Source organism: Seriola lalandi, unplaced genomic scaffold, assembly GCF_002814215.2.
Source record: "Seriola lalandi dorsalis isolate HSWRI2012SDOR001 ecotype SW California unplaced genomic scaffold, Sedor1 jcf7180002054933, whole genome shotgun sequence".
Taxonomy (NCBI): Eukaryota; Metazoa; Chordata; class Actinopteri; order Carangiformes; family Carangidae; genus Seriola; species Seriola lalandi.
The window spans coordinates 817,193-832,326 of record NW_019525485.1 but is presented as its reverse complement, the minus strand read 5'-3'; the positions used below and the strand labels follow the sequence as shown (position 1 = coordinate 832,326).

The window sequence follows — 15,134 nt, the reverse complement described above, 5'->3', positions numbered from 1 at the left end:
ATCTATTGTGCCACCTGGGGGAAATAACCATCTGTTCTCGCAACCTCAGGGGCTGAAAAATGTAGTGGAAGTGCGAAAAACTGCAGTTCTTCCAATTACCACTTGAGAGGCTGACTCCAACAGTGAGTCAATCCCCATAGACTCCCATGTTAAAATGTTCAACTTTACAGCAGAAGTAAACATGTTCAGAGCCTGGTACAAAAAGTCTGTTCTCTATAGCTAATTTCCTCCTTCATGACAACTGTGCAGAGGCTGAATTTCTACATAACTCAGCTGTTTACATTTTTATTAAGGCTTCAAGTTATGAATAATTGAGAATGTGCTGCTTTGAGTGACAGGTGGGTGAGTGTATGCTTGCCCCAAACCGGAATGCACCGAAGTCTGGACTCACAGACGTCTACATCCACCCTTATTCATTGATTCTTTAAGCAATTGCACCAGGTCTAAAATTTGCTTCACATTCTGTATTAATAATTGATACTTTCACAGTATTAATATAGAACCTAAACCTGATCTATGATCAAAGAAGACATGGAAATGTACATTTATACTATATGAGACTTTTAAAGTTGAACATGACTGTGCCTACGAGGTCTACAACATGTGAAATTTGAATTGAAATCAGGATATACTATATGAACAAAGAATAAACAAACCAACCAACTGATAACAGCTCTCAATGCTTGACAGCTTATTGTGTTACAGACACATTTGTGTGATAACCAGCTTCCTAACTTCAATAATCCACATAATTATTCACATTCACATATTGTGACACGATATGTTTAATATTTGCTCGTCAGTTGGGGGGAAACAAATCTGCGACCTGTCATCAGAGCATCGAAACACAAAAACACAGACAGGAGGAGAAAAAGGCAGAGATGATCCTCTCCTCTGACTTGCCTCAGACATCAGAATGAATCTGCTCAATTCTTTTAAAAAAAAAAAGAAAGGAAAAAAAAAGGCTCAGTTGCAGTTTTGATTCCCGGGTTACAAAAATACCTCTTGTAAAGTTCTCCCTGACACACGGCGGCACCTTTGTTGAGGAGTCATTTCAGCTCTCAGTGTTAAAATAGCTGAGCTGTGCTGCGATAACACAGACACTTAATCTGCGCTGAAGAGAGCGCTCTATTGTTGGTTGATGTTTTATTCTTTGTTATTCACTCAGAAAGACGTCAACACTGACACAAGCCCCTTTTCTGGTGGATGAGACAGAACAACGAGAGAGAGAAAGAGAGAGAGAGAGAGAGAGAGAGAGACAGAGAGAGAGACCCAAAGATAAAATAGTGAGAATAAACCGTAGGACTGAGCCAAAGAGCTTGCGGCTGGTGGCTGGCTTTTGTCCACAGAGTAGCCTCAACAGCCCCAAAGTAAAACTGCATAGTTTGCATCTGCAGTGTGTCTGTTTATGTGTGTGTACTTCTGTGTGAGCTTAGTGTCAGTCCCCTGTTTCATAAGGGATCCTGTTCAACAATGTAACTGCTGTCTGTCCCTGTGATACACACACACAAACTCATGCACACACACACTCTGAACACTGTCTCGATGAATCCTGTGTCCTTTACTGATACGAGTGATTCCACTTCCTGTTGTCAGATCTATTCAGCTACGTGTTGTATTTCTTCACGGTTCATGGCTTTTCACAAAGTAGCTGCAAAAATTCGGTTGTTTGGCAAAATCTGTGAAAGCTTTAGTGAAGCATTTTAATGTGGGTGTTAAAAGGGAACTGATTTAACATATGAAAGTCTGTCTACAGGTGTTTATGTATAAAGCCTCTTGTGGCACCAGGGGGAGTATGTCAATAGCAAATCACCTATTGATCTGCTGAATCTTAACCTGAATATTAAACCTCAAATGAAGTCACTTGAGTCAGCGTCGGTTGGTGCTGCAGACTATATGTTAGCTTACCAGACGCCTGTAGCCTGCACCTCATCACATGCGCTTCAATATTATGCATGGAAATGCTGTTTTGCTAACCCCCCCCCATTGTGGAACTATCTTTACTTTATTCAAGAAGTGTATAAAAAAGGTAAATAAGGCCCAGGCCAGAAAACTCTATAATCGTATCTCCAAATATAATTTATTTGTAACAGTTCCATAGTTCTACCAATTATCAGGTTAACAAACTAACTTTCTGTTTTTCTTTTATAATTTGTATAATTTGTTAAATAAGTTGTTACTCCTGATGTTTTGTAACTTTTTTCTTTCTCTTTCTCTTTGTATTTATTGTAAATCTCTGCTAGCCCACGCTTTGTTAGCCACTACTAGCATAAGACACCCAAATCTCAGACCTAGAGATGCCACCTTCTATGTGAAGCAATAAGGGAGAGAGAGAGGATGATACGCAGCAAAGGGTGATGGTTTGGATTCCAACACAGGTCACTGCAGTTAGGACTAAGCCTTTATGGTATGCGCTCTACCATGGAGCTGAACTGGGGCACCGTACTGCTGTCTTTATCTGTGGAAGGCAATCTGTGTATTTTCTCACAGCACATACAGATTGTCAGTCTACTGCTCATTGAAGAAACGTCTCCAATCCACTTTGGATTCATATGGAGACTTTGGAGACATAGTTTATAAATGAAATGATGTGTACAAAAATACGGGACTAATTAGCATTTTATTTTCAATATGGGATGGTAGCAACCCAACTCAGACTGGACAGTTAAGTTGCATTGTGGGTAACATACGCAGTGGTGATGAATTGATTGGCTCTGATGTCATCCAAATATGCATGTATGCATAAATCATCCACCTCCCACCCACCTGAAAAAAATCACACATTACCATTATCTGTCAGTGTGATGATTTGCTAACATATTACATTGCTGTAGGCTGGTTTTTTCAAAGTAAAAGTTATTTTATGGTAAAATGAAAATGGCAATATGTATTTCCCCAGTATCCTGAACACAGTATTATATTTTTAATTGATTTAAACAACAATTCTGAATATCACTACTACTACCAGAACACAAACCATTTTAAAAGCTAAAATAAAGTTTTGCTGCTGCCCAAATTAATATAAAATCAGAACAAGCTCACGAGTCCAAACAAAGTCTAATTCATGCCTGAAGAAAAATGAATGTAATTAATACTCTCCTCTTACATTATAAATTAGTTCACCGTCCTGCAAACTATTCGCTGATAATCAGAATATTAATTTAACAATAGTTTGGTTCATGTAGCGAGTAATAATCCAATCATTAGGGGAAAAAATGCTGTGGCTCATTAATTTTTTGCTGCTGTTGAGACACACTTGCAGTGTACTGGCTGCAGCAAAGTCATATTACTGCTCTCCACAGGTCAAATGTACAATCCATTTGATTGAAATAATCTAACACATTATCATCAACACCCACTGTGGGCTTCAGAGAGTAATATCTGACTCCAGTTTCTATACCAGCAGATATAAGTAGACAAACTAAAGGCAGTGCTTTATAGTCATCCGTGCATTATGAGCACATTCTCCTGCTCGTCAGAACTCATTAAGACAGTTTGATGGAGAAACATTTCATGTAGTTCATAAAACATTTTTTAATCATCTGAAGTTTGGAGACTCCCCTGGAGCATGGCATATTCCTGTTAGGTGGAGCGGTAAATTTAGATGGCGGTGGTTTGGATAAATGAGGTTTTAGTGGAGTGGCATCCAACAGTCTTAGATTACTGTGCATTCGCTGAGGAGATTGGTGGATTATTATGCAAAAGCAGTAAGCAACACTTTTCCCTGTAATGATGGAAATTGTAAATCATCTCTTCACAGTGGGCCCGGGGCTATTCCAGCATTGCATTGGGTGCAAGACTAGACTAACGCATATAAGAAAAAAGTACACATTTACACCTACAGGCAATTTTACAGGAACCCATGATAACGCTGTGAAGACATTTGAACTCCGAGCAGGTATAGACCGGCTCGAGCCTTGTGATGCCTGCCAACCTCCTCATTCGTTTTCCTATAAAATACCAAAATATCATTATCTGAATAGACTTCCTTTTCTTGGAGTTTAAAGCTTTCCCATGCTCCCTTCATATGGATAATCAATCAGACCAAGGTCGGAACCACTAAGAGTGTAACAATGATGAAGCAGCAACTAATACTAATGACATTAAACTTGTATTTTTTTGCAGGAGCTCATGAACCTCACTCTGACAGCACATGCCACTAATAGACACTGATGTTTACTAGCGTTGCCTCATTCGAGAGGAGCAAAAGTTCCTCATACAGCACTTCACATTCACTCTGATAGCTTTGACCTTCCCTGGTGCTAATTCATTATGCAGAACAGATTTCATTTGACCCGAATTGCTCAGAGGGAGGTGTGAGCAGTTTACCCAAGGTTCTTTATTTCTCTGCTGGGATATGAATCTCTCAATTTAGCACTAATTAAAAGCACATAATAAACACTGAGCAGGGCGGTAGTTTTGGTGATTGTCTGAGTTGAGACACGACTCATATCTCGCTATCTCCATTGTTCCAGTCAGTGATGAGATCCAAATGTGTTGCCTGAGGTGCAATTTGCTTAGTGTGACCTCAGTTACTTTATTTTATTCGACAAAAAGCACAAATACTCTTTCATTTAAAAAACTGGAATTACCACCTCATGATTGTACGCCTCCTCCAGCCAGCCAATTTGCAGGAAATATGGTCACAATCTCCCCTTCCTGAGTTATGGCATCGAATAATAGCTAATATTAACATTATTATGTCACAGGGATTTTGACCTTCGACCTTTTGGACTCATGTGCGTCTGAAGGCACCATCCATGAATGATTACGCATTCATCAATCGCAAAAACTACCACTCTATAAATGTACAGGTGATTTGTGATGCCAAGCTATCACTTTTAAACGTGGTGGCCAGGTGGCCGGGGGGGACACACACGATTCTTTTATTTTCAAAACAGCTGTGTTGGCACGTGGCTGCAGGAGGGGGCACTGCAGAGCCAAACTCATCTCCGTTACCCTCTTCCACACAGCGGTTTTATGAGCTCCTTTGACCCCACTCTTCAGACTGCCAAAAAGCACATCCTTATTTTGCGCCACCTCGGATGTCAAGATGTCGATCTCCATCTCTGAAAAGTTTTGTTTTTTGCCAGTAACTTCTCTCCATGTTTGACCTTAGTGGGCGAGGGCTCCATAAGGGCCAGATCGAATTCAGCCGCCGCATTTATCAAGACCCGATCATTCGTACGCTGGGATTGCTCAGATACGAATGTTTCATGAATCACACGTGTATCCTATCGTACGACCAATTCTGCGCTCAGATCTGTGCCTGTTTTCACGCAAGATTGATAAATGAGGGCCACTGTCTCTAGATTGGTAAGAGAGCATCAACAGCTGTTGATGCTAGCGTTTTAGCAATAGCAAAACTTACAAGCTTGTTTATGGCTAGCTAATAGTAAAGGCTAATACTTTGGCCATTTAGCCAAATGCACTGGATGCATTGAGCCACGTTACTGCTGTGGTTTGACCCAAAACAAAATCACAGTACAGAGTGCTGAGTACACAAATGAAAGCTGTTACTTACATTTATGTAGGTTATATAATGTGAAATCAGCTATAACACATATAACAGTTTGGATCTATCAGCAAACCCGTGGTCCATTTTGACCTGATGACCTATGAATACACTTCACGAAGGCTGCAGATTTGAATTAGCTGTACATAAACAGCATAATCAATCTTGTTCAATTCAAAACAGCTATTATGTTGATCGAGGGTTTGTGTTATCTGTCTTGATTGGCTGGATGCGTGATTAATGTAATGTGATTGTCAGAATGTGAGGCAGATTAGTTTTGATCAGTTGTGTAAGTGGTGTCAGGGTCTGACTCATCATGGCTGTTTACTCGCTGTTTGTCCTAATTGTTGTATCTGTTGGCATCTCATGAGCCGTGCTCTCTTCTCCCAGTTCCTTTTTTCTCTTTCACTTTTTGTTTGTTATTGATCAGAGTGACAATCACACAGAAAAAAAAATCAAATAATTCTGAAGAAAATTCACAAATTGAAAGATCTTAGTCTTAGAGTTTATGAAAACACATGAACTGAACATATTTTTCACAGTATATGGTATATACAGTTACAAGCTAACAAACAACATAAACAAATAAAAGATGCTAACTGCACTGACTGTTCTGATACGTCTGCTCAGTCTCTGATTCTGGTCTGACTGAGGCTCAAACATGTGGCTGAATCTCTCTGATGTTTCCCCCTTTAACCATCTTTCTCGTACGTTTCACGTGTCAACCGAGGGCTGGGCATAAGGCCTGATTCAGAATTCTCAATGAGGAAGTGAAAGTAGCTCTGGTTTTCCTTTTTTTCACTTTATGTGGGAAAACCATGTTAAACAAAAATATTAATCACAGCATTTTTACATAACTTAAAACATGTCTGGGGAGGAATTTCCACAATCATGAGTGAATTTGAATGCCACCAATCACAGGGATGAAAAAAAATACAGAATTGTGCTTAATTTACTTAAACCATCAGTGAGTGAGTAAATAGAAACCAATTCCTAATAATTTTTTTAAATAAAATAAGTAATTTAGACAATTAGTCAAAACCCCAAAAGTTAGAATCTACAGATCGTTTTGACAAGAATAACATGTACAGTTTACTTTGCATTCACAGAGATAAAGACAACCGGTACTCAGCTATAAATTCTTGCAGTTTTACACAGACATCTTGACATGTCACAGGAGGAAACGCACATGCGTGAACAATAAAAATGAATGATGACTAAACTCATTTATCTACTTCACTGTCATGGTCCCGGCATTATGCGTGTTTGCTCACTGCCACACTGCCGTGACTTACTGAGACACTTGAATAGGACAGAGTCGTTGCTATGTTATTAGTGAGAAGTGCAGTTTTGCTGCTGTGACAGGTTAAAACGTCTGCTGTGAAAAAGGCCTGTTTACATATGTAAGAAGAATAAAGCAGGTTTTGGGGAAATGTTGTGACATTATTATAATCTGATGAAAATGTATTTTGAAATCCATCGCTTTTATTTTTTTGTTTCATTGTACCAAGGCTCTGTGTGGTAAGAGCTGTCAACCCACTGATCAACACAAAGTCAGTAAAATGTCCTGAGTGCACATGAAACCAAGAGACATGACTGACAAGATTATTAATGATGCAGCTGTAGGTCCAGTGCATGCGTTCCTACTGTGTTTAATCATATCCTTCATAAACAGCAACAGCAGCAAATACAGTTTTCACTCAACTGAAAATAAAAGAATAAAACAAAGTAAAGCATGTTTATATGAGAACATACAGAGAGAGTTCTCAATCAGTTGGTTAAAGGTCTGAAAATGAACCTCAGTCGTGTTTAATCAGGCCTGAAGATACATGTTGTCATGGTTACAATAATAACAATGTGGTTTACTTTGTGTTGTTTCTATTATCCATGAACGTTCTACAAACTGCTACTTTCACATGGGAATCGAACACCGCTCTCCTGTGTGATATTCATGTGTTTTGTTGACTTAACCTCATCCTGTTGTGGATTTGTCGCCCCTTTATACCACATCACCGCACTTTTCCCTTTGCTCCTGTCATAATTACCACAACCACTAGATGTCGCCTAGCAACAAAATGTAACTTTGGGTCATAATAGCATGCTGCACGGATGACCTATGGCCTCGTTTTTTACTGGAGGACAGTCTCGCAGCTGCAAATACAGTTTTCACTTGACTCTAATTTATTGAAAATAAAAGATTAAAACAAAGTAAAGCATATTCATGTAAGAACATACAGACAGAGTTCTCAATCAGTTGGCAAACGTTTTGGAAAATGAACCTCGATTGTGTTTAATGAGGACTGAAGATACAGCATGCATGTCTCAGAAAGTGAAATTTTATGTACTTTTCAGTTTACTGGTTTCACATGGTGGGATGATTGGGTCCATATTTCAAAACACATAAACACAGAGTTGATTTACAGTACCTGCAGTAGAAGCTAGACATTGACTCACAAAGCACATTGCATGCCCAGATGTGCACACAGGTCATATATTTCCTGCAGCCACACCCACGCACACACACACACACACACACACACACACACACACACACACACGCGCACATTACTTGTTGGTAAGGTGTCTTGTCAGGCTGTCTTGTTGGATTTACCAGGAACATGCTCAGTCAAGCGGTTCTAAGAAAACATGCGGGGAATAATTTCTAAATATTGATTCCTTCCATGTAATCTAAAATTTATTACTGGGATGATCTTCAATCCAAATATTGACTCCTTCCCCAGGAGCAGTCCTCTAAAATTACTGCAGGGACAGCCTTCAGTCCAATTACAGTGCAGCCACGGCAAAGTGGAGTCTGGATCTTGACAGTATGACAAAATAAGGGGCAGAATTGAGTTGGCAGAAAGTATTAAGTAGGTTTCAGCATCAGATTCAATGATAAGAATGGAAACACGTGAAAAAAAAGAAAAAAGCTGAAAGGAAGAGTGCTTTTACAATATTGATCGGAATCAAGTCTGTATAAGCAGTATAAGAATATTCTCCTTTCTTCTTTGAAAATACAATACAATACATATACAAAGCAGAGTGACAGGAAAGACAGAGGAGTCGGAGCCAAGGCCATAACATTAGAGGTTTATGATTTTTAAATGCCATTTCTGCTATATTGGTCTCAATAGAAAATGTCATGTAATATGAATTTGAGATGGGTTTTAATAATACAGCCATTATTAAAAATCAGCAGTCATGCATCTGTCAAGATACTCCAGAGGAAATGTGAACTGTAGAATTTCAAATCAAAAAGTCGAAAGAAACTCTCCAGTAACTTGACCGCACATGGAACGAGGCCACACAAAAACGCACAGAAATGATGAATGTTAAACAATCCCTTTGCATGTGATGTTGCTCCTAAACCTTTTAAGTCTTTTGATCCCTTTTATTAACAAAGTCTTGTTGGGGCTCCTTCAATTAATTGCTAGAACTTCCACCAAAGGCACATTTTCTTTATTAACTTCTCAAATGGTTTAATTTCAGTCAAGAGTTTATTTTTGACCCTTTTAAGTTTGTTGATTATACATTTGGACTTATGTTTGGACATCCTACATACAAAGGATGCAGGACATTTACTTGTAATTGAGTATTTTTACTCAGTTATCTTTACTCTTTGTCACAGAGTGTCCTCTGGGAGAGACCAAAGACATGGTAGAAATCATTATGAGCCACAGACAGTGGTGTAGGTTAGGTTTTAACCAAAAAAGAAAAAGGAAAGAATATGTAAATGTATACAGTATATAATATCAACCAAGCAAATAACACATAATAATGAAATGCATTATTGTTCTATCCATAAAAATGGCAGCATAACAAAATAATTAGAAATTCTTTGCAAGTTGCTGCATTAATAATAAACTATCACTACATAGAATCACATTAAGTAAAGACCTGATAACAGATAATGTATGAAAAAAGAGCATAGCCCTTTATTTCCTTATCATTGATTGATGATCAACTCTAGCATCTTTATATGAGAGTATTATCATCACATGTCACCTGTAAATCCCAATATCAAAATAAATTGAGGAGGCAATCAGTGCAAAGCAAAAGCAAGCTTCACCAATCAGATGATGATGATGAAGCCTGAGGGTCAAACCAAGGGCAGATAAATAAAGTGCTCATAAAGCTTATGAGCCTTCAATTGTTACCGTGCCCTCAATGATGATTTGTGCTGCTAGATAAGCATATAATCAGTTTTATCAACTCAGGCCGTCCCTCATCTGTATCATGACATCTGGACAATAAAACAACGCTGTCACTGTTCAGAGAGATTCATTGAGTAAATGAAAATTAAGTGTAACAGTGGGTGGACTAACACAGGATTTTTCATCCCCAGTGGACATGATGCTCTTGGCAACGGGAAAGCATCACTATGTGTTAGTTAAATAGTGAGTTACCACTTTGATCACAAATCCTAAACAGCGGTCCAGTACAACAGCACCACAAAGGCTGTACTTCAATCAACGTGTCAAAACAGCTTCAATGGAAAACTTAACTTTATAATCTCCATAAGTGTTGAACTCACAGCAGCATGGTTGGATATCTGGGTTGCATTAAAGGCATACAAACTGGCAACTTGGTGGGTATGTAGACGCTGTGTAGAAGCAGATCCTACTGTCTTGTGCTTTTTGTAACTTGCTATCTCACCAAGTCCAGGCTGGACTTAACACATCTGTTCCAGATGGTTCTAAAGAAAAGCACAGGGAAGCAGCTGTGCACTGCTGTTTACCAGACGTGGAGAAGACGAACATTTGCCAAACCAAACAGTTCGTCTTTATCATTCCAGTCTTTTCTCTTGTAAAACTGAAAAATACTTTTTACATAAATCTCACCTGTGTTTGTGGAATAGGCACATTGCTGCTCCTTGAGGCTGCTAGAGGACAAAATACCCACCACAACTGCAATTCTCAACCAGCGTTAAGTACCAGTGGGTGTTTTACACCCTCCAGCTTTAGGATGCAGAAGTGCACATACAATGAGGGGAAGAGAAGACGCTCATAAACTTTGACAAGCGACACAAGGTTAGACTTATGCTTAATTAGTGTTTTTAAACAGAATCACTAATTAAACAGAGAAAACCTAAACGGTGAGGACTCACTGGTTGGTTTAACAGTGTACACCTGGTTAGCTCCCCACCAAGAGGCAACCTCTGTGTCTGAAAAATGAAGCCAACACAGAAGTGTCAAAAACTGCAGTTCCTCTAATGACCACTAGAGTCTGACTCCAAAAGAGAGTCGATCCCCATAGACTCCCATGTTAAAATGTCCAACTTTACAGCAGAAATAAACCTGTTTATAACCTGGTACAAAAAACAGCTTTGGTCTCTCTCACTAATTTCAACCATTGCAACTGTTTATATATCTCACCTGTTTAAATTTTTTATTTTCATTTTAAATTCAAACTTTTCTTGTAAATATCAGACAGATACTTTGGCTTGTTGTGCAGTTAACTGACTAATAGTTTGTGAGGAAGTCTGTACTCTTGTCTTTTAAGGTGAGGGAAATTCTATCAGAATTAGCAGGTATCGTGCCTGCGCTCACCATACCTGGCTTGTTAATTTAATTTGTTAACTAACGTAATTAGCCAGCAAATGAATTAGCCTTGGGTTAGCCTTTGGGCGAGATACCCAGATGCTCAGCTGTGCTAATGATGCTAACGAGAGCGTATGTTTGCCACAGTTATTAAACAGTTATTGGATTAGCCGGGAGTTCAGTGGAGTCAGGTACTGGCAAAATGGCGACAGCAGAGCAGGCGACTTTGAGCTTCAAAACCGCTCTTCAGAAACCTGTGGGTGACCTGTGGGTGGCTTCCAATTTGGTTTGTACATGAATTGCTATTTGTCTTTTATTTTTACAGAGATATGGGAACTACATGGAGCATGTAATGGACAAAGTGAACCTCATCGAGGAACACAGGAATTTTGAGCGGCTAAGCAAAAAACTCTCAAATCTTTATTGACATAAATCATAATCATATTTATAATTATAAATGATGCTGGAATACATGCATCTCTTCACACCCAAAGCCTCTGGAGACACATCCATGTGGCAGATTTAAAGGCATTTTCACCCACACAGCATACTTTAGTACAACTTTCTTGCAAGTTTCCACATACTTCATGCTGATTTCTCATCGACAACCATCTGTCAGGGTGGAAATCAGCCAGTCGGAGCCCCCGACCAAGCCATTTTCAACCATTGTCCAACCAGGCCTGCTCTCATCCATTATCCAGCCTCCACCAACCCTTTGTCTATCACAGCCATCGTATTGTTCAGCTCTCTGAGTGAGGGCCCAGTTCTTCATTTGGCAACCATTTGACTCCTCATTAAATTTGTTAATGTGTGCACAGAAGATGCCTGTCTTGCATTTGTAAAATAAATGTTATATCTAACCATTAAAAAAGCCTTACTCCCTGTCCTCTAATGCATTATTTAATTTATGTTTCTCCACCACTAAAGTTGTTGTGGGACACAATCTCCAGGATATGACAGATAAACATAAACTTTAAATGTACTGAGTCATAATTCATAGGGTTTGCTGTGTTTTTATACTTTGTGTTTTGATTGAGGTTGTGTTTCTGTGATTATGTTGTACTCAACGACCTTTAAAAATCATAATAGACATAAATGCTAGAGAATAAATAACAGTGTAGCTGACTTCATTATATTATATTTTCCTTTTACAAGACTTAGGTTGCCAGTAATAGGCTAATTAAATATTTTTTGTCATTGCTGTGGGTGTGCTAACTGAGCAAGCAGCAGGATTAGCCCTTATGTTGTGTTCCGGTCAAATTTGACTGATTTAAAAGTTTTATCTCTGAAAATTGTAGTTAATTTGTTCAGATTGACCTAAGATTCCATGACTTTGTCCACAAAGAGGATTTGAACACACAAAATGAATTGTATTGATTTGCATACAATTTTGTGAGTTTTATTCAACTTTTGTCCACTCTTAATGTTCCAGGTCAAAGATCACCGGTCATTAGAAATGAATGGGGGAGACAACGATTAGTGTAAAAACTGAGCTCAGGTACATCCTTATTTGTCAGATGGACACACACACGCACGCATGCAAGCACACATGTACACACACGTGCACACACACACACACATACAAGCATACACGCACACACGCGCACACACAGAAAATTGTAACATTGTTTCAATAACACTGAACTTTTCCCGTAGCTTAAGTATATAATACTTTTTGAGGCTTTGCTCACAGTTCTTTGTGTGGCAGCACCATGGCAGGTCGATATACCGTAAGTGAGGTTCTGGATTACATATTTGATGGTCACCACACTGATGAGGAGGGGAGAGGCCAGGAAAATGACAGTGAGGATGGATTTGAGGAGGAAGTGTCAGAAACTGAAGATGACACGGTATATAATCCAGACCAAGAAATAACTAATGAGGAGGAATCCAGTGATGAAGAGGACGGCCATGCTGAGGTTGCTGTCACATTCAAGTCAAAGAATGGGAATTTATCCTGGTCTTCATCCCCACCTGAGAATCAAATTAGGCTTTCAGCTGAAAATGTCATCAGGATGACCCCAGGATCCTGGACTGATGACATCAAATCCTGCTTTGAACTGTTCCTGACTGAGTCCAGTGTAACCACTGTGGTAAACATGACCAACATGGAGGGGAAGACAATTGGAAGTTGCTAATCCAGACAGACATCAACGCATTTTGGCTGGTGTGTACAGATCCGGAAACAAATCTACCAGCAGTTTATGGGATGCAGAGTCTGGTCTGACAATTTTTCGGGCCACCATGTCACTCCAAAAAATTCCCAATGTTGTCACGGGTGATTCGCTTTGACAACCGGGATACAAGACCAGATAGTCGTCAACGAGACAAACTGGCAGCGATCAGAGAAGTTTGGGACAAGTGAGTGGAGCGTCTGCCACTCATCTATAACCCAAGTCCAAACATAAAGATATGGGCAACATGTGATGCCAGGACAAGTTATGCCTGGAAAATGCAGGTCTATACTGGGAAACCTGCAGACGGTGTTCCTGAAAAGAACCAAGGGAAGCGTGTGGTTCTGGAGATGACTGCAGGTCTCAAGGTATACACCATAACATGTGATACTTTCTTCACCTCCTACGCTCTTGGTGAGGAGCTGCTCCAGAAAAAAATTGACCATGGTGGGGACCATCAGAAGAAACAAGCCCGAGCTGCCTCCCGCCTTACTTGCTACACAGGACAGGGATCGTTTTTCCTCCAGATTTGCCTTCACAGATACTCACAGCCTTGTGTCTTGAGTGAGTGTTGAGTGTTCTTGTTAGTTGTTCGTTAATGTATGAAGACAGTAATCTTGGAATATTGTGAAAATGTCAAATGCAGTTTTGGGATAATTTCCTTTGTACACAATTAAAATATACTTACTTTTTGTGACTGTATGTAATCTAAATGGTTTCAAAGCAATTGTCATTGATAACTTTGACCCAAAGTACTCTGTAATAAACAGTATACCATGTGTCATCTGATTATTTCTTATACTCAAAATAATCCAGAAATTATGTTTTTTAGAACTTGCTTTCAAGTGTATAAGATCAGATCAATGAGGCACACAGGCCACTAAAATCGTATAGAAGTTCAAAACTTGTAATATTCACTAGAACTTAAGTTAATTAAAAAATCTAACACAACAAGTAGTGATAATGTGTATTAATACAGTTTTTTTATGTTGAGCCTTAGTGGAATGGTCATTTCTGACCGGGAACACAAAATTGTTTAACACGAAATGAACACAACATGAGGGTTAGATAAGTAGAAATGTAAATGTAATCTAAAGTGGTAAATGACTGAGACTGTTCATTGTGCGTGCAGTTAGTAGTCAGGTTTAACACCTGGATCACCCTGATGAAGGTTTACCTCCTCAGGTTTAATGCACCTGATCAATTCTTTTGGTCCATAACCTTTAGGAATCCACTTTCAACCTTCTTTCACCTGATGATGATGATGATGCTGTTGATGAATGCAGGTCCTATATTCACATCTTTCACACAATTATACCACATGCTGGGAGTGCAAGGGGGGTGTGAGAACTCTACCTGTGTGAGTTCCCACACACACACACACACACACACACACATTAATTTATATGAACAAAGAACCGATGAGGTGCTGGTTTGTTGCAGGAACAACTACAGTTATATTACATTTTACTAAGTTATATCACTATACAGAGAGTCACAGTAACGCCATTTCAGTGGTTGGTGGTTAATGTTGATTTTTATTTATATATATATATATATATATATATAAATATTTATATGTATATGTATAGACAACTTAATCTGATCCTAATACTATAGGTCTTGATTCAAAAATCATACATTTGTAAGCTTAAATGATTGATATATCAATTAAAAGGTTGCAATTGTTTCGTACAAAACATTTGTTATTGCAAATTAATTGTATATTTTAATTTGTACGAGACATATAGTCAAGTACAGCCAAGTTTAATTTTGGCCTTTCATCAAGTTACTCACGAAATGAACATAAAACAGCAACACTGCTGATAAGACCTGCCACTGGCAACGTTTGTCATTTTAAATGACAGTGAAGGTCAGTGTTGGATAAAAATGAGCAGCTGCTTC

General features: G+C 38.9%; 1 pseudogene; it reads left to right on the top strand.

Annotated features, from left to right (window-relative positions):
* The first annotated feature begins 12,767 nt into the window (after positions 1–12,767).
* Positions 12,768–13,804, top strand: LOC147817601 (uncharacterized; annotated as a pseudogene).
* Positions 13,805–15,134: the final 1,330 nt, after the last annotated feature.